This window comes from Balaenoptera musculus, chromosome 17 (genome assembly GCF_009873245.2).
Source record: "Balaenoptera musculus isolate JJ_BM4_2016_0621 chromosome 17, mBalMus1.pri.v3, whole genome shotgun sequence".
NCBI lineage: Eukaryota > Metazoa > Chordata > Mammalia > Artiodactyla > Balaenopteridae > Balaenoptera > Balaenoptera musculus.
Window position 1 is genome coordinate 47,285,846 of NC_045801.1, and position 24,565 is coordinate 47,310,410.

Consider the following 24,565-nt stretch of genomic DNA (forward strand, 5'->3'; position numbering starts at 1 on the left):
TCCAAATCGGAAAAGAAGAAATAAAGCTGTCACTGTTTGCAGATGACATGATACTATACATAGAGAATACTAAACATGCTACCAGAAAACTACTAGAGCCAATCAATGAATTTGGTAAAGTAGCAAGTTACAAAATTAATGCACAGAAATCTCTTGCATTCCTATACACTAATGATGAAAAATCTGAAAGTGAAATTAAGAAAACACTCCCGTTTACCATTGCAACAAAAAGAATAAAATATCTAGGAATAAACCTACCTAAGGAGACAAAAGACCTGTATGCAGAAAATTACAAGACACTGATGAAAGAAATTAAAGATGATACAAATAGATGGAGAGATATACCATGTCGTTGGATTGGAAGAATCAACATTGTGAAAATGACTCTACTACCCAAAGCAATCTACAGATTCAATGCAATCCCTATCCAACTACCACAGGCATTTTTCACAGAACTAGAACAAAAAATTTCACAATTTGTAAGGAAACACAAAAGACCCCGAATAGCCAAAGCAATCTTGAGAACAAAAAATGGAGCTGGAGGAATCAGGCTCCCTGACTTCAGACTATATTACAAAGCTACAGTAATCAAGACAGTTTGGTACTGGCACAAAAACAGAAATATAGATCAATGGAACAGGATAGAAAGCCCAGAGATAAACCCACAGAAATATGGTCATCTTATTTTTGATAAAGGAGGCAAGAATATACAATAGAAAAAAGAGAGCCTCTTCAATAAGTGGTGCTGGGAAAACTGGACAGCTACATGTAAAAGAATGAAATTAGAACTCTCTCTAACACCATACACAAAAATAAACTCAAAATAGATTAAAGACCCAAATGTAAGGCCAGACACTATAAAACTCTTAGAGGAAAACATAGGCAGAACACTCTATGAAATTAATCACAGCAAGATCCTTTTTGGCCCAGCTCCTAGAGAAATGGAAAGAAAAACAAAAATAAACAAATGGGACCTAATGAAACTTAAAAGCTTTTGCACAGCAAAGGAAACCATAAACAAGACCGAAAGACAAACCTCAGAATGGGAGAAAATATTTACAAATGAAGCAACCGACAAAGGATTAATCTCCAAGATTTACAAGCAGCTCATGCAGCTCAATAACAAAAAAACTAACAACCCAATCCAAAAATGGGCAGAAGACCTAAATAGACATTTCTCCAAAGAAGATATACAGATTGCCAATAGACACATGAAAGAATGTTCAACATCATTAATCATATAGAGAAATGCAAATCAAAACTACAATGAGATATCATCTCACACCAGTCAGAATGGCCATCATCAAAAATCTAGAAACAATAAATGCTTGAGAGGGTGTGGAGAAAAGGGAACACTCTTGCACTGTTGGTGGGAATGTAAATTGATACAGCCACTATGGAGAACAGTATGGAGGTTCTTTCAAAAATTAAGCATAGAACTACCATAGAACCCAGCAATCCCACTACTGGGCATATACCCTGAGAAAACCATAATTCAAAAAGAGTCATGTATCAAAATGTTCATTGCAGCTCTATTTACAATAGCCAGGACATGGAAGCAACCTAAGTGTCCATCATTGGATGAATGGATAAAGAAGATGTGGCACATATATACAATGGAATATTACTCAGCCATAAAAAGAAATGAAATGGAGGTATTTGTAGTGAGGTGGATGGAGTTAGAGTCTGTCATACAGAGTGAAGTAAGTCAGAAAGAGAAAATCGAATACAGTATGCTAACACAGATATATGGAATCTAAGGGAAAAAAAAAAGGTCATGAAGAACCTAGTGGCAAGACGGGAATAAAGACACAGACCTACTAGAGAATGGACTTGAGGATATGAGGCGGGGGAGGGGTAAGATGTGACAGGGTGAGAGAGTGGCATGGACATATATATTCACTACCAAATGTAAAATAGATAGCTAGTGGGAAGCAGCCGCATAGCACAGGGAGATCAGCTCGGTGCTTTGTGTCCACCTAGAGGGGTGGGATAGGGAGGGTGGGAGGGAGGGAGATGCAAGAGGGAAGAGATATGGGAACATATGTATATGTATAATTGATTCACTTTGTTATAAAGCAGAAACTAACACACCATTGTAAAGCAATTATACTCCAATAAAGAGGTTTAAAAAAAAAATCAGTAACCTTATTACATCTCCAAAATTTCTCTTCCTATATAACATAATTTCATACGTACCAGAGGTTAAAGGCATGAACATCTTGGGGACCATCATTCTACCTACTACAATTATTAAGCAGGTTACCACTAGATGCCACTGAGTCTCAACTCTGCTGTAGAACTCTAGCAGAAAATGTAGAGTATGCTCCAGATTTGTTCCACCCAAACAGTGAAGAAGCTGGGGTATTTATCCTTCAACTCTCATCACCTGAGGGCTGTTCCAGGGCCATTAACTTCCAGCCTGCCCAGGCGAGAATACAACCTAAGATGATGAGTCCTAGGTACATTCTGTAGGATGCTTTCAGCAGAGGCTGAGACTGTGAGTGCTGAGAAGGTATGGGTGGGATAATGACGGCTCCTGTAAAAATGTTTTTGTGTAAGTGGACTTAAAGAGAACTCCAGCCATCTCTATTTTTTTGCAAGTATACTTTGGCGTATTGGTCTCAAACTTTCCATTTGGAGATGAGGGAAATAAATGATAAAGCCTTGCTTAAGCCTCAGTCCTAAACCTCAGGCTCCAAATCAGTTCCTTGGCAGAGATCCAGCATAGATTACAAAGTTCATGTCCAACTGTTAGTAAAGTGGAACTTTGCTTCATTTATTATTTGATTCCTTATTCGTAGGATTTCCACTGAAACCCCACAAAGAGGGAGTGTGATTAACAAATAGGATCCAAGTATCATAATGTCATGAACACTCCACCTCTATTCCTTATAACCATCTGACAACTAAAAAGGGGGACATAACTTTGTGAAGAATAGAAAGAGCTGCCTCTGAAAGGCAGAAGTGCAAAGCAGTAGTGTTGAGGCAGAGGTTAAGTGGTGCCCACCCTCTCATCTACAAACACTAGATCAATAAACAGTCATGGGTACTCACATGTAGACTCACTACTTAATACATTTTGGAATAATTTGGTGAGTGAATTTCCCTACTTGTGACAAATTCACCACCATATTCTTCTGGCTGAACTTTCAGCTTGTACAATATTATAATGTCATTCTCAACAGATAGCCTAAGGCTGATTGTGGAGCTAAGATTACCCCTGTTTTTGAGTACATTCCAAAAATACCAGGCAAAATAGCATAAGACTGAAGAGAATAGGCTTGAAATCAGACAAACCTGGATTTGCCTGAGATACCCTACCACTTAATGTAGGACCTTGCTCACCTCATCTTACTAAATAAAAGAGGGTTGAAGGGACTAAATGAAATAATGCCTGTAAAGCTAATAGCCACAATACCCGACATGTAGTTAGAATTCAGTTAATGAGTCACATTTTTTTTCAAGTAATATTAGCGCAGGCACACCCTAACAACTAAAGAGTGCCTTTGTTTTGTTTATAATGTTCCCTGGAGTTGGAACTAATTCAAATGAGTGTTTGAATTGACTGACAGTTGGCCCTCATCTCTCATCACCCTAACTCTGTACCCTGCACCTGCTTGGGTGCTGGAAGCTACTCAGAGTCTGCATCCCCTTGTTTCATACTGAGTCAGAATGGTTGCTCCCCATCTTACAGGGAAAGAAATGTGCTCTGAGTCCTGTAGACAGAAGATTATTTACATACATAGTGGAGGTACTTATTTATCCAACAGAAATATTTTACTCTCAATTGTTAATACGGACCAATATTTCATCAAATTTAGGGAATGAATGCACAATTTAATACTAATTTACAACCTAATGGAGAAGGAAATGCTACTACAGTGCCAATATATTCATCAGGAAATAAGTTTGGGATCACATTTTGGATTTTCTGTGTCCCTCTAATTGCTTCATCTCATCTATAGGCTCTTCTAATTTCTCACATCCAGCTTCTCTAACAAATTTCCAGTAACTTAAGGTTCTCAAAATGTGAATTAAAAAGCAATTTCCTGTGTAGCAAGATACCTTAGCTAAGTTTTGTGTCAGCTATTTTTGAGTGGTAAGTATTGGAGATAGCCTACTGCTGTACATTTTTGGAGAATTGAGAACTTTGGAAATTAATTATCCTCCAAGACATGCTCTAATTTTGTTAAAAAACAAATTTAGTGACAATCTTGATAGCATACAGAAATATCTGAAACTCCAAAAGATCTGGTAGAGTAAGGAAGTACAATGTTGATGCCTAAATTAATATAACATTTAGTTAAAGAGTGAAGATATTTACTGAATATTCACTTACAGGTTATTGTGTAAAATACTACAGATGATTTTTTATAATGTACAATAATAGAAATATAATCTAATAGAAAAAAATAAGATTATATTAAACTTACTGAACTTGGAAGAGTACATCATAGTATACAATTTAGTGCAGGTGGAACACCTGAAAGCATTCTTGATAAAATTAAAAGCAAGAACTTCAAAATTGCAAATGAAAGGGACTATCCTTATGGGGACCTTATGTCTCCAACTTTACCTTCTCTTTGGGACTTATTGGAAAGGAGAACAAGGCTCCGAGTAGGAGGCTTAAGTGATGTGTAACCCCAATAAAGATGAAGTTTAAATCAGGAAAATCCCAGCTTCCTTCGTGACTCATGACAAATCTGACATGAGGTAAAAAAATTACCATAGGCTGAAAAAAGGCTGGAGGAACAAAAAGAAAATGACGTGTAATTTAATAATCTGATATACCAGCCAAGCTTCATATATATCTTTAGATAGAGTCTCTACAGGGCAACCTCTCAGTGTAGATCCCTGTAGCGCTGACCAACCAACTTTCCCTTCCCACCTGAAAGCTCATGCAGAAACTTGTAAATCCAGATCCCCAAGAGAGGCAGGAGAGACTTTTCATGCCTAAGACTTAGGTCTCCTGAATTCTGGTTTCCTGTCTGAGGGTCTTGCCTCAGATCCTCAAGTGATTGCCCAAGTGATTGACATAATGTTCACCTCATTGAGGATGGATCCTACTATCATTCCTATGTCACTACTATTACTATTACCTGTAGTGTTATTGCTATTGCTAGTAACGATAATAGCTACCATCATTTATAAACCACTGATATTAGGCACTGTGGTAAGCCCTTTTTTATAAATTATTTTATTTTATTCTCACTAATAACTAACTCTTACTTGATCCCTAACTCTATAGGGATACTTTTGTTTAAAGAGGTTAGGTAACTAGCTTAAGGCCAGAAGTATGAGAGATGGAATTTTCACCTAGTTCTGTCTGATTCCTTATCTAATGCTCCTGTTACTATACACAATGCTATCCCCTTAAGGCCCATCCTATAACTTGAAGACAATTATTTCAAATGCTTTTCATTCACAGGACATAGACATACATAAGTTGGCTTCGGTTGGGATCTGACTTATTACAGAGAAAAATAAGGTGATAATTATGCTGTGTAGATAGTAATTGCTACCTAAATAACGTTTTACTTTATCCCAATGATAGGATGATGGAGTGTCACCACTGATTAAGGTAACTAATGGTCTGTTAATGGACCCAGACATTTTCAAATAAATATACCTGAGCCAGATGGGATTCAGATATTGGGAAATACAAGTCCTTGTCAACCCCTTACTGTTCTTGATTTTCTTGTAAGGAGGTACAATTATTCTGAAGCTGAGCTTCTGACACCAAACTGGTTTTCAACGACTCTCATCACATTCCTCTGATTATAGGTTTGTTACCCTGTCTCAGTCCTCTCAAATGTGCTTGGCTTGCTGCCACATAATCTGCCATTATCACCACCAGGATTTAAACAGTACCTCTTTAGGCACACAGAACAATGAGAAACTCTATTTGTAAACAAAAAAGTAATTGGTTTTCACAATGACAGCCAGGTTTGTATTCTTTTCACAATACAGAGATTGACCCACCAAACTATCCAACTAATGTGTTGAATATTTTGACCCAGTTCAACAAGTATTGACAACTATGGGGATACTATCCTAGGTGCTGGAGATAGAAAAATAAGTAACCTTTATGCCTAGGAGTTTTCTGACTAGTGATAGAGATCATTACACACCACTTAGTGTCAACTGAACAGCCTCCATGATAATATAGAGGGTCAGGGGTTCCCTGCCAGCACAAAGAAGTTACATTTACAGCAACTTGTGGGTTCAGGGACTCTTGCTTCATACAATAGTGGAGATCTGCAGCACACAGTTAAAATAGCAGCCACACTTTGGCCCAGAACACCGTATTCACCAACAGCTGGAAAGGTGACACCTATAATTGTAAATAGCCTTGAAATGAAATCTTCACATATGTTATAATTTTGTGTTCCACACATAGACAGTTACAGGATTATCATTCTATCAGTTTCATGGCTGTCCCTATACAGGCTAAGAGTATATTTTAGCAGAATGGAAGACTCTCCAAGAATAAATTCAGAAGTCCCTTATTTCCACCAACCCTCTCCAGTCTGCTTTCACAACATGAAACTTGTTTACAATGTCTTACAGTACACAATTAGACAAAAGTTAAATGTAACCCTCCTGGGAATACAAATTTAAAAATTTATAAAACAAGAGCCTAATCCATGGCAGGCACTACGCTAAACATTTTTGTGTAATCATTCACTTAATCTCCACAGTAGTATGAGATAGACGCTAGCATTCTTTCCCTTGACAACTGAGGAAACAAAGCAGAGGCTCAGAGAAGTGTAGGAACTTCATCAAGTCTCATGGCCTGAGTCAGGATGCACATCTAAGACTATACAACTTCACAGTAACCAGGTCCAGCTGACATGAGTAAAGATTAGGTGTAAATGACTGATATCAGAAAATTTCCTAAGGGGAAAGGAAGAAGTAAATCAAAAAGGGAACACTGAAGAAAAGAGTGCAGGAAAATAAGAGGAAGAGGAGCTTAATAATATTATATGTTGGGGGGGTCTTTTGGTGAGACAGTCTTACCCACATCCTATTATAGCCTTCCTGATACTTCCCTCAACCCCAAAACACACACACACACACACACACACACACACACACACACACACACACACCCTTGCACAAACCTTGAAGAAGTTTGAACTTCAACTTAATTTTCTACCTGAGAAATTCCATGACTTGTGCACATTAGACTTACTTATACTAGGCAAAGACCCAATTGTCCTTCCTCATAGCAAGTACATTTGGGGCACTAAATTGCAGGAAGTGATTATCTTTATCATTTCCATCAAAAGAATTATTTTTAAAAGCTAGTTCTTATTGGGAACAATTACTGAAGTAGCTGCCAAGCATGGACCTTCTGCCAAGTACTTGCCCACATACAGGTTTCTATGATGTGAGACAATGGTCCCAGAACCTATGGTAATCATTCTATAGCCATATTTCTATAACCAAACCCCCATCACCCTGTCCAGGAATTAACAGGCTTTTCATGCAAAGCAAAAGCTTGCATATACTCTAGAAACTGAATCAGACAACCTACATTCTAGTCTGTACTCTTCAAAACTAATTAGCATGTGACCTTTAGAAATTAATTCTTTCAAAAATTCCATTGTCTATGTGAGGGGAGCAGAATTACGTGATCGCCCAAGTTTTTCCTTATGATTCTCATAAGATGTCACTTTAAATAACACATAGGCATAAATTCACACAGAGTACAAGGAACTCTGTGAGATGAGGTATACAAAAACAGATGAATTATGCCCCATGTCCCCCCAAAAGTTACTTTATCTTAAGAACAGTTAGGAATACTAAAGTTAAAAATTATTAGTGATTTTAACATTTCAACCATTATCCTTTATATCATCATAATCTTAATAAACATAATCTTAAGCAACATTATGGTTGTCAGGATTAAACCAATAAATATATGAAAAGTGCCTAGAATATAGTAAACAATAACCACCACATATTAAGGATTTTCTATGTGCCAGGTATTTTCAGTACATATCTTTTGTAAGTTACCTATGTTCATGACAGTCCTTAGATATATCTATTCTTCTAACCATTTTATGAATGAGAAACATAAGGCTTAGAAAATTAAGTACCTTGCAAAAGTCACACCAAACAATAATTTGAATTAATTTCTGTCTAATTCCAAACTCATATATTTAACCAGCTTATTATTTTTCCTCTTTGATCACACTTTCTCCATTTAGCTGGCTAGTTTCTGCACATCTAATACCACGGTATTGGCTTTTATTTTATGCCACACCCCTCAGCTTGCAGGATTTAATTCCCCGACCAGGGATTGAACCTGGGCCAACGCAGTGAAAGCGCCAAGTCATAACCATTAGACTTCCAGAGAACTCCCCTGCTTTTAAATTCAGTTTTATATCAGAATTTCTATCTATACATATCTAGTAACCAGTTTTTGTAATGATAGAATCTCTAAACTTTACATCTTTCTTATTTCCTTTTTAAAATACACTTAACATCGCTTGATCCATTCTGTGTACCATCTCACTTTTTCTTACCTTATTAGGGAAAATAATAGTTAAAGTTTGCTTAGGATGCTCAAAAGTCATAAGAGAGGTCAGCAGAGGTGTTCATGACCATGGGCAAGTCTCCATCTTTACAATCACTTTAATACTGCTCACTTACTGGGTTGTGATACCTGTTAGGAAGCCCTCCCTTTTTGGACTGTAACTCTAGCACCAACTCATATACTTTTCCCTCATTTCTGAATCTGTTATTACTTTTGAAAGAGTTCTTTAAACACTTCCACTCATCATCATTAACAACTGGTTAAAGAGCGGTTGTCTCTCTATGGCAAGTAGTACATATTGCTTATATGTTTATACAATATTTTGCAAAATACCTCTCCTACAGTAGTATATTATCAGTGCTAATCACCTCCCCACATGCATTTAAAATTTATTTTCATGTCCCATGTCCACTACCACCCACTTTTATCTTTGCTTGTCCTTAGCTAAGCAAGGCTTTCCTCCTCCTGGTTGTCCCTCTTGACTTGTTTTTTATTTCTTGCTGTTCTATTAGGATTCTGTCACAGTCACTCTCCTTTATTGCCACACCAAACTAGTGCTAAAAGGTTTATTCCAGGCTTTACTACTTCAGAGTTAGAAGAGTGACATCTTTTACTTTCCCTGTGTCAACTTCAATTCTGTCTTTCACATAGATTCTCAATCCTACCTGCCCATGCCCCTGGCTGTAAATAAATTCTAGCCTGTTGACATGCTTATCAGGGAGTTTTAAACTAAGACTTATGAGTTTCAAGGGCTCTAGAAACACCTTGAGCCTGGAAAATGATATGTATATGTAGAAATTTTCACTTTTTAATGAGAGCATTTATGGTTTTCATGAGAGCACAGAGGAATTTTTAAACAAAAAAATCTCAGATCTTAGATATAGATGAACCAGATGTATATAGAACCAGAGAATGTTGAACCTGAGAGAGGTTTTAAATAGTATCTATTTTGGTGCTCCATTAATGAATCCACAGACACTTGGAACTTTGTGGTGATAGCAATGTGAGTACTTGAATATTTCTAGTATTTCCAGTATAATGGGAATTATATCTTTACAATAAAGCTGTATAATATAATGAACATTTCTAGTTGTTTTGTGCTGAGCACTTTCCATCTTTATTACATTTAATCTTTGAATAATACATATATTACACTTGTTTTGTGGATGATAAAACTGTGGCTTTAAAGAATCACTATCTTTACCGATGGTCAAATATTTAGAGAGCCAGGATTTGAACCCAGATGTTCTGACTCTAAAGTGTGTGTAAATAATGGCTGTGGAGTGAGGGAGGCCTTGTTTTTTCATGCTCTGGTTATCAGTTACATATATCTGTATTAATAAAAATAGGAAATATGTTATTACTTAATAGATGTTCCTTGATTGGATTTTGTTTTCCCTTGAACCAGTGATTCTCAACCAGGGATGATTTTGCCTCCTAGGAGACTTTTGACAGTATCTGGAGACATTTTTTTGTTGTTACAACTAGGGATGCTATTAACCTCAAGCGGGTAGAGGTCAACCATGCTACCAAACATCCTACAATGGATAGGAAGGCCTCCCACAACAAAGAATTATCGGGGCCAAAACATCAGTAGTGCCACTGTTGAGAAATCCTACTCTGACATGGTTTATAGGTTAATAAGAATACCAAAATAGATTCTTTGTGATGAAAATATTTAGAGCCATCAATCTAATTCAACCATTAGCACTCTAATTTTTTGTTGAATATGTGAACACCTATATTTAAGGAAGAAAACTATTTTCTTACCTCTTGGCTTTATTTTATCTATTCTGATATTATCTCATGTGTCCTCTAACCTAGTGCTTCTCAAACTTCAATGTGCAATAGAATCACCTAGAGGGCTTTAAAAAAACATTCCTAGACACCAATCCCAGAATTTCTGTGTGTGTGTGTGCATGTGTGTGTGTGTGTGTGTGTATGTGTGAGTTAACTTGCTTTATTGACAGTGATGAATTTGGTATAATATTCCTTACATATGGAATCTAAGAAATAAAACAAATGTGTATAGCAAAACAGAAACAGAGTCACAGACATAGAGAACAGAGTTTCTGATTCTTTAGCCCTAAGGTGGGCACTGAGATTCCACTATTCTAACAAACTCCCAGGAGATGCTGGTGATGCTGGTCCATGGACTACACATGAGTAACAAGGTGGTTCAACCTGCCATTCTGGAAGCTTCCCCCATCTCCTTCAAGAGAATACTCTATTTCTGTAGCAGGCCACACCACATTGACCCTGCTGCTTCTCATAACCTGGTTTACACTCTGCTTGTTTGAAAGAGGAAGTGGTCATAGATTCTTTCTTTATCCATCCAGCACATTCACAAGACTGGCAACCACTTTTTGATAACTGTTAATACATTGCGGGGAAAGTTGAAATCTAAAATCACACTTCTTGGAGGAGTCAAGATGGCAGAGGAGTAAGAGGACATGGAGCTCATCTCTCCCCACAAACTCATCAAGAATACATCATCTACAAATGGAACAGTTCTCACAGAGCACCAGATGAACACTAGCAGAGGACATCAGACACCTAAAAGGACAAGAAAGATCCCCATGTAACTGGGTAGGATAAAAGAAAGAAGAAGGGAAAAGGAAGAGGAAAGGAAGTGAGAGGGGACATGTGCCCCTGGGGGTGGGGAGAACTGGAGGAGAGGAGAGGTTCCTGCATCTGGGGAAGCCCCCTCACTGGCAGGGAGATCAGTCAGGACAGAAGGGGAGCTTTGGGGGCTATCAGAGGAGAGTGCAGCAACTGGTCTGTGGCAAACAGGACAGAGTGAGACCTACACAGATGGTTTGTTACACACTCTTGCCTGCCCCAGCCTAAGACATGTGTCTGCTGGTGCAGATAGGATCTGGGGGCTGGAACTTGGGGTCTGGAGAACAAACCCAGGGAGAAGACAACTGTTGGCTGTGAGGAGACAGCCTGAGGGGATGGAGTGAGGAAATCTGCAACTGGGAATGCTTGTGGAGGAAGTCAAGACAGCCATAGAAATGAAAGGCCATTTTTGAGTGATGTGCAAGTGTCGGGTGTCCACTGCAGCCTCTCTCCATACTCACTGGCCCCTGCCTCCCTGGGCACTAGTAAAGACTCCTGTCAGGGCTGGCCCTCTCATGCCCATGGCCACCGGCTCTTCTGCATGACCTGTCCCCACTGCGGTAGGTGCTATCTTGACCCCAGCCGTCACTGCCTCCTCACCCCCTCCTCACTGGGCAGACTTGTGTGCTACAGGTTAACCTAGGGAGCAGATCCCTGTGGGTGACCCACACACAGAGGTGGGGCTGAAACCACAGCTGAGCCCCAGGGGCTGTGCAACTAAGGAAGAAAAGATGAAATTTCTCCTCGCAGCTGTGCAAACCACTAATTGACACCCCCCATGATCAGCTTGGTAAACTCAGCACCTACAGAACATCTGAACACAAAACGAGTGCTCCTGCAGCCAAGACAGGTCTAGCTTTAGCAGCTGTAAACTTTGTGGGCACACACACATGGGGGTTGGGCCAGGCCAGAGTCTGAACTGCCCCCATAGCACACACAGCAGGTCCAGATCTATGATTACTGCAATCCTGGGACCTGACTTCAGTGGATCTACATTTGTGGCCTGGTGAAACATCTGAGAGACACCAGGGCCAATTGCCGGCATACCTAGTTAAGGTGAAGCCAAGAGCAGTGCCAACAAGAGTGTAATCTGAGAGCTCTCACAACAGGTGAAAGGTGACACAACAGAGCACACCAAAAGGTGAACAGCTCCAGAGAAGGAATACTCAATGGCTTCCCTCTTAGTGGGAGTGCACAAATCCTGCTACTTTGCACTGCAAATCAGAAACTTAGCTAAGAAACAGACCTGGGGGACCTCTATTCCGACAACTAGGGAGCAGATTCCCACTCTAACAGAGCAGTGACAATCACAGAGCAAAGGGAAGACTCTGTTCAATATCCATTACAGGCTCTGGTCACCACAACATCAGTCACACCTCCTATCAAGGGGATAATGACCAGCATACAGTGAGGAAAGAGGTGGCAGACATCTGTACTAAAAACAACCCTCACACCAAAACATATTAAACCCATGCAGGCTACACAAGGACGTTCCCACATAAAAAATAGCCCTTCAAGGCAGTCTGAGGGTTTGGCATCAGAAGGAAGAACCGCCAGAGCATTTAGTCTTGGAAACCAATGGAGTTTGAGAGCAGGAGCTCCACAGGGCTGGGGGAAACAGAGACTCCCCGCTTGGAGGGTACACACAAAGTCTTATACGTACTGGGACCCAGCACAAAGCAGTACCTCTGTAAGAATCTGGGCTAAACCTACCAAAGTGTTGTGGAGGGGCACATGGGGAGGCTAAGGTTGACTATAGCTCACCGTGGGGGCAAGGACACTGGTAGCAGAAACCCCAGGGAGTGTTGATTGGAGTGAGCTCTAATAGAGGTCTATATTTTGGCACCAAGATGAAGCCCCACCCAACAACCTGCAGGCTCCAGTGCTAGAAAGCCTCAGGCCAAACAACCACCAAGATAGGAACACAGCCCTGCCCATCAGAAACAGACTGTCTAAAGTCATACTGAGCTCACAACCACCTCAAAACACACCACTTGAAATGGCCCTGCCCATCAGAAGGACAAGACCCAACTTCACCCATGAGAACACAAGCACCAGTCCCTCCCTTCAGGAAACCTGCACAAGCCCCTGGATAAACCTCATCCATGAGGGGGAGATACCAAAAGCAAGAGGAACTATAATCCTGCAGCTTCTGGAAAGGAGACCACAAGCACAAAAAGTTAGACAAAATGAAATGACAGAGAATATGTTGCAAACAAAGGAACAAGATAAAAACCCACAAGGACAACTAAAAGAAGAGGAGATAGGCAATCTACCTGAAAAAGAATTCAGAGTAATGATAGTAAAGATGATCCAAAATCTCAGAAAAAGAATGGAGGCATAGATCAAGAAGATACAAGAAATATTCAACAAGAAGATAGAAGATTTAAAGAACAAACAGAGATGAACAACACAATAACTGAAATGAAAAATATACTAGAAGGAATAAATACCAGAAAAATGAGGCAGAAGAACAAATAAGTAAGCTGGAAGACAGAGTGGTAGAAATCACTGCCACAGAACAGAATAAAGAAAAAAGAATGAAGAGAAATGAGGATGCTATCAGAGATATCTGGGACAACATTAAATGCACCAACATTTGCATTATAGGGGTCCCAGAAGGAAAAGAGAAAGAGAAAGGCCTGAGAAAATATTTGACGATATTATAGCCAAAAACTTTCCTAACATAAGAAAGGAAACAGTCACTCAAGTCCAGGAAGCTCAGAGAGTCCCATACAGGATGAACCCAGGGAAGAACACACTAAGACAGATGTTAATTAAATGGACAAAAATTAAAGACAAAGAAAAAATATTAAAAGCAACAAGGGAAAAGCAACAAATACCATACAATGTAATCCCCATGAGGTTATCAGCTGATTTTTAGCAGAAACTCTCAAGCCAGAAGGGAGTGGCATGACATATTTCAGGTGATAAAAGGGAAAAAACTACAACCAAGAATACTCTACCCAGCAAGGGTCTCATTCAGATTTGATAGAGAAATCAAAAACTTACAGATAAGCAAAAGCTAAGAGAGTTCAGTACTACCAAATCAGCCTTACAACAAATGCTAAAGGAACTTCTCCAGGTGTGAAAGAGACCAGCAAATTAAAACAATCTTGTACATATATAGACTGCTATATCAAAACTTCATGGGAACAGGAAACCCAAAAACTACAATAGGTACACACACAAAAGAAAAAGCAACACAAACAAAACATGAAAACCACAAGAAAAGAGAACAAAAGAGGAAGGAAAGAAAAAAGACCTACAAAAACAAACCCAAAACAATTAAGAAAATTGCAATGGGAACATACATATCAATAATTAGCTTAAAATTAAATGCTCCAACCAAAAGACATAGACTGACTGAATGGATACAAAAACAAGACCCATGTATATATATATGCTGTCTACAAGAGACCCACTTCAGACCTGGGGAGACATACAGACTGAAAGTGAGGGGATGGAAAAAGTTATTCCATGCAAATGGAAATCAAAAACAACTGGAGTAGCAATACACATATCAGACAAAATAGACTTTAAAATAAAGACTGTTACAAGAGACAAGGACACTACAAAGTGATTAAGGGATCAATTCAAGAAGAAGATACAACAATTGTAAATATATGTGCACCAAACATAAGAACACCTCAATATATAATGCAAATGCTAACAGCCATAAAAGGGGAAGTCGACAGTAACACAATAATAGTGGGGGACTTTAACACACCACTTACACCAATGGACACATCATTCAGAAAGAAAATTAATAAGAAAACAAGCCTTAAAATACACATTAGACCAGATAGATGTAATTGATATCTATAGAGCATTCTAACTGAAAGCAGCAGAAGATATTTTCTTCTCAAGTGCACATGGAACATTCTCCAGGATAGATCACATCTTGGGCCAAAAATCAAGCCTCTGTAAATTTAAGAAAATTAAAATCATGTCAAGCATCTTTTCCAACCACAATGCTATGAGATTAGAAATCTGATACAGGAAAAAATTGTAAACAACACAAACACATGGAGGCTAAACCATATGCTACTAAGCAACCAATGGATCACTGAAGAAATCGAAGAGGAAATCAAAAAATACCTAGAGGCAAATGACAATGAAATTTGATGATACAAAACCTATGGGACACAACAAAAGCTGTTCTAAGAGGGAAGTTTATAGCAATATAATCTTACCTCAGGAAACAAGAAAAATCTCAAATAAACAACCTAACCTTACACCTAAAGCAACTAAGAAAAATTTTGCAGTATATTCATACAACAGACTACCACACAGCGATGAAAACAATGAACTATTGTTAAAACAACATGGAATAATCATATATGTAATGTGAAATGAAAGGGGTCAGACACAAAAAAATACATGACTCACTCTATATAAAGACAAAACTTTGTAGTATAGTTTGAAATTGGAGAGACTGATTCCTCCAGCTCCGTTTTTCTTTCTCAAGATTGCTTTGGCTATTCGGGGTCTTTTGTGTTTCCATACAAACTGTAAAATTTTTTGTTCTAATTCTGTGAAGAATGCCATTGGTAGTATGATAGGGATTGCATTGAATCTGTAGATTGCTTTGGGTAGTATAGTCATTTTCACAATATTGATTCTTCCAATCCAAGAACATGGTATATTTCTCTATCTGTTTATGTCATCTTTGATTTTTTCATCAGTGTTTTATAGTTTTCTGAGTACAAGTCTTTGGCCTCCTTAGGTAGGTTTATTCCTAGGTATTTTATGCTTTTTTGTTGCAATGGTAAATGGGATTCTTTCCTTAATTTCTCTTTCTGATTTTTCATTGTTAGTATATAGGAATGCCAGAGATTTCTGTGCATTAATTTTGTATCCTGCAACCTTATCAAATTCATTGATTAGTTCTAGTAGTTTTCTGGTGACATCTTTAGGATTTTCTATGTATGGTACAATAATCAAGACAGTATGGTAATGGTGCAAAAACAGAAATATAGATCAATTGTACAGGATAGAAATCCCAGAGATAAAGGCAGGCACATATGGTCACCTAATTTATGACAAAGGAGGCAAGAACATACAATGGAGAAAAGATAGCCTCTTCAATAAGTGATGCTGGGAAAACTGGACAGCTACATGTAAAACAATGAAATTGGAACACTACCTAACACCATACACAAAAATAAAATCTAAATGGATTAAAGACCTAAATGTAAGACCAGACACTATAAAACTCTTAGAGGAAAATGTAGGAAAAACATTCTTTGACATAAACCACAGCAAGGTCTTTTTTGACCCACCTCCTAGAATAATGAAAATAAAAACAAAAATAAACAAATGGGACCTAATGAAACTTAAAAGCTTTTGCACAGCAAAGGAAACCATAAACAAGATGAAAAGACAACCCTCTGAATGGGAGAAAATATTTTCAAATGAAGCAATGGACAAAGGATTAATCTCCAAAATATACAAACAGCTCATGGAGCTCAGTATCAGAAAAACAAACAACCCAATTAAAAAATAGGTGGAAGACCTAAATAGACATTTCATTAAAGAAGGCATACACATGGCCATGAGGCACATGAAAAGATGCTCAACATCACTATTTATTAGAGAAATGCAAATCAAAACTACAATGAGGTATCACCTCACACCGGTCAGAATGGCCATCATCAAAAAATCTACAAACAATAAATGCTGGAGAGGGTGTGGAGAAAAGGGGACCCTCTTGCACTGTTGGTGGGAATGTAAATTGATACAGCCACTATGGAGAACAGTATGGAGGTTTCTTGAAAAACTAAAAATAGAGCTACCATATGACCCAGCAATCCCTCTACTGGGCATATACCCTGAGAAAACCATAATTCAAAAGGACACAAGTACCCCAGTGTTCATTGCAACACTATTTACAATAACCAGGACATGGAAACAACATAAATGTCCAATGACAGATGAATGGATAAAGAATATGTGGTACATATATACAATGGAATATTACTGGGCTATAAAAGGAGTGAAAATGGGTCATTTGTAGAGATGTGGATGGACCTAGAGTCTGTCATACAGTGTGAAGTAAGCCAGAAAGAGAAAAACAAATATTGTATATTAACACATATATGTGGAATCTAGAAAAATGGTACAGGTGAACCTATTTGTAGGGCAAGAACAGAGACGTTGATGTAGAGAACAGACGTGGACTCGGGGGAGACAGAGATGGTGGGACGAATTGGGAGATTAGGTTTGACATAAATACACTACCATGTGTAAAATAGATAGCTAGTGGGAACTTGCTGTATAGCACAGGGAGCTCAGCTTGGTGCTCTGTGACGACCTAGATGGGTGGGATGGGGGCGGTGGAAAGGAGACCCAAGAGGGAGGAGACGTAGGTATACATATAGCTGATTCACTTCATTGTACAACAGAAACTAATACAACATTGTATAGCAATTTTACTCCAATTAAAAAAAAGACAAAACTTATCTTTGGAGATAGAAGTCAAATACTGGTTACATTTGAGGTTGCCTAATAACTAGAAGGAAGAACAAAGAAAGCCTCTAAAGTGCTGGGAATGTTCTGTTTCATGTTCCAGGTGGTTGTTACAAGAGTGTGTTTACTTTGTAAAAGTTCATAGATCTGATTTGGGCACTCTTCTGTATTTGTGTTATGCTTTAATAAAGAAATACAAAAAACAAACAGAAAACAAAAAACAAGAAGATCTTTCTTTTTCTGGTCAGCCATTCTCTTTCTCACCTACTTACCTTTGTTTTTTATCATCCTTCTTCCTTTAGGTCTATTTTTCTTTTTTTCCTAGAAGTCTTTTAAATACCCAAATGGACATTTAGGGGCATAACAGACACACCTATATTCTCTCCCTTCTTGCCATTGACAAAATTTTTTCACATTTTTTATGTAGAACCCAGAATAAGAAGTAACAGGCTTAAATGACACTGAAAGAAATCACTTTTTTTTTTTTTTTACCCCAGAACTTTTTGCATACTTGACCAAGATATTAACATTATAGGACTTGTAACTATACATCTATGTGTTTGTCTTCTCACTTGATTATAAAATCTTTCAGGTAAGGGGACAGATCTAAGACATCCTGCTTATGTCTTAGTCTTTGCCACATAGTAGGAACTCAATAAATTATTATTGACCTGAAAAACTAAGTAATCCATTTTGAGGTATTTAAGAGTAGCCAAAGGGCCAGAATTTAAAGAGGCTGAGATATCCTATTTCTCTAAGGCAAAGAACTAGATTAAATGACCTCTTGAGGGCTGTTCTGTCTCCCAGAGTCTGTGATTGACTGACGTACTGTTAATTTTTACAGCCTTCCTTAGCTACTCATTATACCCATTGATATACCACTTAGATTTGCTTTGTTCTTGTTCTTCTTATTTTCCTTGTCCTAAAAAAAATCATAGTTTGATTTATATTTTTTGGTTATTTGTAAATTATTGCTATCTGAGCTAAATAGATTTAAATGGGCAAGTTTTTGTTTCACACCTATGTTTGAAATTGATAGTTCTGAATTTTATATCAGTGATCAGATTCATTTCCAAATATAAAATTAATATCCTAAACAATACATTTGCTAACATAACAGGAATTCATTTATTTTATACCTGATTTTTTTCTTGCTCCAAACAATAGCTAGCATTTATAGTATTACATGTTGGAATAACAGAAGTTATTAATTATGAAACAGAGTAAACTGATCCACTAGAATTAAAACAAGAAGACTTGAGTGGGAAGCCTCATGTCACAAGAAAAAAAGTTGAAATGAAAGCAAAAGAAGAAATTGGAAAGTAGTTCTCTCTCTCTAGGCATTTGATAAATATTAATTGCTTTTCCTTCCTTTTTATGTCCCAAGCAACACTAATGACCTTCTAAAAATAGTTGTTTGTTATTAAGTAGACAGAATTTGAATGCAAGTAAACTCTTGCTAGCTTTTAATGCTTCAACCTTCAACCAACTGTAAACAAATTTTCCACCAACCCTCTTCCTTTTCAAGCTCTAACCTCATCTCTCTCATTTCCTTTCACCACCAAATTTCTCTTCCATTTCCTTCTGAATTGAAACCTTTCTTCAACCTTCTTGTTTAAAAAATTCAAAAATCTCTTCACCATACCCATTCTTCTTGAAATCGCTACTAGAGTCAACATTTTGATGACCTAGCTCTTTCCTTCGTTTCTGAAACTTTATTTTCTTTGGAATTTCTCTACCAATACAGATCATCAGTGAGACTTAGTTTTCAGCTGTTATCTCATACCACAGTCTCCCTTTGGACAATATTAATCACTCCCAGCTAGTGATTCCCAGCACTGTATCTCTAGGATTGAGCTCAGATTTGAACTCCAGATTTTATCCTACTCACATTGAATATTTCCTGGAATGTGTCATGCCTTTGTCCAAGCTATTTCTGACCTATTGCACCCTTCTATCTCCTCTATCTTCCTTTAAAAATAAGTATTAATTTCTCCAGACCCTACCTTCCATGTGAAGCACTTATGGGTCTATACACACAGCATGTAAACACAAAATCAGTTTCTTTTCCATTAGCCCCACCCACATTGGGCCTTCTCACTAATGGTATAAGTCATACAAGTTTTAATTGCTCAATCAAGAAGACTTACAGGACCCAAAATAACAATGCTTACAAGTCTACAGTTTATTGCAGGAAATGGATACAATACAGCTATAGCATTCAAGTAAGAATATGCATCATAATCAAAGGCTATCTCATAGCAGGGGTTCTGGAGAAGCCAAGTGAAATCCTATTGTCCTCCCTTTGTGAGGGCCATGGCAGGATGTACCTTCTCTCTTGAATCAGGAACCATCATTATGACACTGAACACTCTGGAACCAGAGATGCTAAAATGAAGTAATCACTAGGGTTTTGGGTTTTTGGTTTTTTGGTTTTTTGCTGGTCGTATAGGCATATTCTTTTTGTTTAATCTGCTCAAACAGCAGATTCTTCCAGGGGTCTCACCAAGTCCAGGCACAACTTATCAATCTTACCATTACCAATAAACAATGACACAAACCACCTGAAACTCTTCAGACTAATCATTACAGAACAATACTCTTACTGACTTGGGGTCAGTGCCATACACAGACAAGGAGAACAGCTCAGGCTAATTCTAAGCCTATTGGAATTAACCCTCACAGAACAACCTTTACTAAAATACTTATCAAAGTCTGATTTTTGACATTTATCTGTCTTCAAAAATAGACTATAAGCTCCATGAAAGTAAGAACTACATTTTACTTGTCTTGAATTTAAATATCTAAATTAGTATCATGCATTAATTAAATGTATTCTCTTATCTTCCTTAAATATATCGAAGACCAAATTAACCAAAGGACCAAATCACTGACAGATAGGCAAGTAGAAATACAATGAAAAAATTTGTACCCACGCAGAGATTTCATTATACATAAAAGTTATAGTTTCAAATTTGCAAATTTGAATTTGCAGTAGCATTAAGTTCATCGGCTATTTGAAAAATCTAGCTAGAGGACATATTTTATTTTCAATAATAAAAAAACCCCACAAAAGTAAAAATAGAATAGAATAATAAAATAAAATAATAAAAGTAGAATAGAAAAATAAACCCATCATCAAACTATTATAATGATCAACTCATGGCTACTCTTGGAAAATACATTTTTTAACTTGATCAACTAAGTTTTAAAAACAAAATTAAAACAACAAAAACATGAATTTATGTTAGTAGCTAAAATCAAATTTAAAATGTTTCACAACCATTGACTATGTTAAGGGCTTTGTGCTCTTTGCCATTCTCCGGAAATATATTTTCTGTATTCATCACAGCCAGTGGCATGCTTCTCTTAATAAAAACAACTCTTTCAAGGAATATTTCTGACTTGATTTAACTTACAGGCAATTGAAAAGCCAGGACTACTCACCTTGAAACTAAACACAGCTTCAGAACAAACTGACATAAGATATGCACTGCCTAAAGGACTTAATTTCACTATATCACCTAACTTGTCACTAGCCTCCAACATAGTGCTACCCAAATTACAAAGAGAGTGGATGTTATATGTTCCTGAGTTATCACAAGCATCAGCTGAGGCTCCAGTTACAGGATATACTGCATCTTGTTGATACAGTACAAGGAGACTGGTGTACAATATCCCAAGTGCAGTCTCTGCGATAAGGATGGAGGTAGATGCATTCTCCTAGCTAATGCACAGGCTTCCAGCTATGTCAGGATTATATGTTGGTGCTGTGTAAGTGTTTTTTTGGGTGATGACTCTTGTATCCCCTGAGAGCTAACTCAGTTGACCCCCAGAGTTCACTGTAGCATTAACCTATTATAGGAATCAGAAGAATGTCATGAGCTGTCTCTCTGGAATAGTGACTAGCAGAGGGAGAATAAATCTATTGTGAGCCTATACTGTCACTTTAAGCAAAACAATGTGAGAGAGAGAAACCACAAGGAGCAGTTACCAACATATTACTGCTTCTTGATATATTTTATCATAAGAGTCTATCTCTGATCTCTTTTTCATTCATACAGCAATACAATTGGGAGCCTTATTAAAATCCAGACTCTAAGTTTGGTATTCAGCCTTCTTAATTTTTGTTTTGATCCCCTCTATTTGATCTGTTTAACTTTGCTTTGCAGATATATCAAGTGTTTCTTTGCTACACTATCGCAAAATTCAAGTCTTTGAAGTGTTGGCTTCATGTTATTTTTTGATATCCCACAAACTCTGATTTGGTTAGATTTTGCCTCTTTTTTATAGTAAGAAATACTCTAAAGAAATAATACATAGTTTCAATTCTCAACTCCCTTCTCTAGTAAGCAGATTTCTCATGAATTCATTATTATCTAAATTATCTCTGAGAAAAATTGTAAAAGGAAGGCCAACTTGCCCAGAGCAATTAGCATGAGAGGAGGGTGCTGTCACAGGCAATGTATTACTTGAAGCTCTTTATCTATAACCCTGGTGATGTAAGAAACACAGAACTGAAGTCTTGTCAGGAAGGGTGACTTCCAGTCAGAGGAAAAGGATACTAGTTTGGTATTCTAGCTGTTGGATTATTGTTATTAAACAATAAGTGACTGAAGAAGAATCAAAGAGACAATGTTGCAGTCCTGTCACACATGGATAAAATCTCTGGAGAATCATTTCTAACTTGCCATTGCTGTGGTAGGAGCTACCAACTGCATGCCCAATTAAGTCAGTGACCACTGTTATTCTGTGTAATAAGAATTACCTCAGTCTTAGCATCCCTAAAATGGGACTATTACTATCTATTTACGTACAAATAGACAATAAATTTTCTTAAAGAAATTGCAATTGTAGGTTGTGGCATAAAACCCAACTGCTTGTATATCAAATTCAGCCTGGGAGAAATTTACTGATCTAGGTCATTTCCCTTTAATCAGAGTTCCTGAGGACTAGTCCAACCAGATCATCTTTCACAAGGATTTTCTAGTGCCACAGTGATTTCCAGCTTTCTGCCAATAGAGTCACCCTCATTGTAACTAACAGTTTCCTTACCAGAGAGAGTTGCCAAAACCTTGAAATTCACTTTCAACAGGCAGTATACTGATAATTATCTCCTTCTTCCTCTCTAAGCCTGCTCCTCTTCTGCTATTTTCTATCTTAGTTAATGGCATCATTATCTACCTATTTGTCCAAGATAGAAATGTCAAAATATTTTCAATTATTCACTTTTCCTCTTTCTCCACGTTTAGGAGGTTTCCACCATGTCATGGCCACTCTACCTCTGATAGGTCTTTTATGTAGATTTCCTACTGCCTTAGTTTTGGCAATCCTCATGTCTCACCTTGACCATGGAAGTAAAATGGTTAAATGGTTTAAGAAATGGGTAAATTTGCCTTTGTTTTTTCCTCTTTCACACTGATGCATGGATTAATTTTCTAAAATTCCTTCCTATTAAATAATCATTGATTTCCTACAGCCTATAAAATAAAGGCATTACTCAAGTAATATTTGTAGAGTATCTACTATATACTAGAATTAAGAGCTCACTGTAAAAAGGTAAGAAATATGGAAGAAAGATAAAATCCCTTGCCTTCGAGGAGCTCAAAATCTAGAAGGGAAAATAGCATATCAACATAATGTGGCAAGTGCTATGTTATTAGAGTAATATGCAATCGTCAGTGGTAGCATAAAATGCAAAAGAGTGAGCAATTCCACATGGAGGTATTGAAGAGGAGTGTATAGATTTGACTGTGTCTGGAAGTATATATAAGCTTTTTCCATGCAAACAAATGAGAGAAGGCTTTCTAGGCCAAGACAACAACATGTGCAAAGGTTCTAATACCTAGGTAAGCATTGCTTATTTAGGGAACTACAAGTATTTGGACATTGGAGAAGAGGGTATAACTTGTATTAGGTGATATACACAAAGGAGTCTAAAATTTGACCTGAAGGTTATGATAAGCCATTAAAGAGATTTAAACAGGATAATAACAAGGATCATGTTTGTGTTTTGGAAAAAAGCAGAAATGAAAGAGAGAACAATTGGAACATTATTACAATAGGTAAGATATGATGAAGCCGTCAATTTAAACAATAGCAATGACGTTTATAGTGCTGGAGTTAGGACAGACAAAAGACGACTCCTTACCAAGAAATGAAAGGCCCTGCAAAATGCAGTCTTGATCTATCAGAGTTCCTGGCACATAGTAGATACTCAATACACTCAATATATAATTGTTGAATAAATAACTAAATAAAGTTACTTTCTGTATCTGTTATCTATTGCTTCATAAGAAATCATACCAAAACTTAGTAGCTTAAAACTACAAAGCTTATTACTTTCCACAATTTTGTTGGTTAGCTGGATGGTGCTTATGCTGATTTTTGCCTGAGTTCATACATATGACTGCATTCAGCCTGCTTCTCAACTGGAGATGGATTCCTCCAAAGACTCATATCTTCACATGGTCTCTCTCCTTTCATGGGATCTCTCTGCGTGTGCAATGTGTGTGTGTGTGTGCATGTGTGTGTGTCTTTGTCTCTCTCTGGGATATGAGACATGTGGTCTCTCTCTATGAATCTCCCTCCACATGGTCTCCCTCTCCATGGGATCTCTCTCCACATAGTCTCTCTTTCATTGGGATCTCTTTCCATGTTGCTACTCCTTCTCCATGAGATCTCTAATGGCTAATCTGGGCTTCTTCAGCCATGACAGTCTCAGGGCTCCAAGCAGGCAAGCCTTGTCCATGAGTGCTTGTCCAGCCTCTATATATCACATGATCAAGCCCCAACACGAGAGGAGATTATACAAAATGAGTCTTCCAGGAGGCATGATTCCTTAGAAGCCATTATTACAGCAGCCACACATCTCTATACTGAGTGTGTACTACTTCCCTCACAAGAACACAATATTCTAATCTA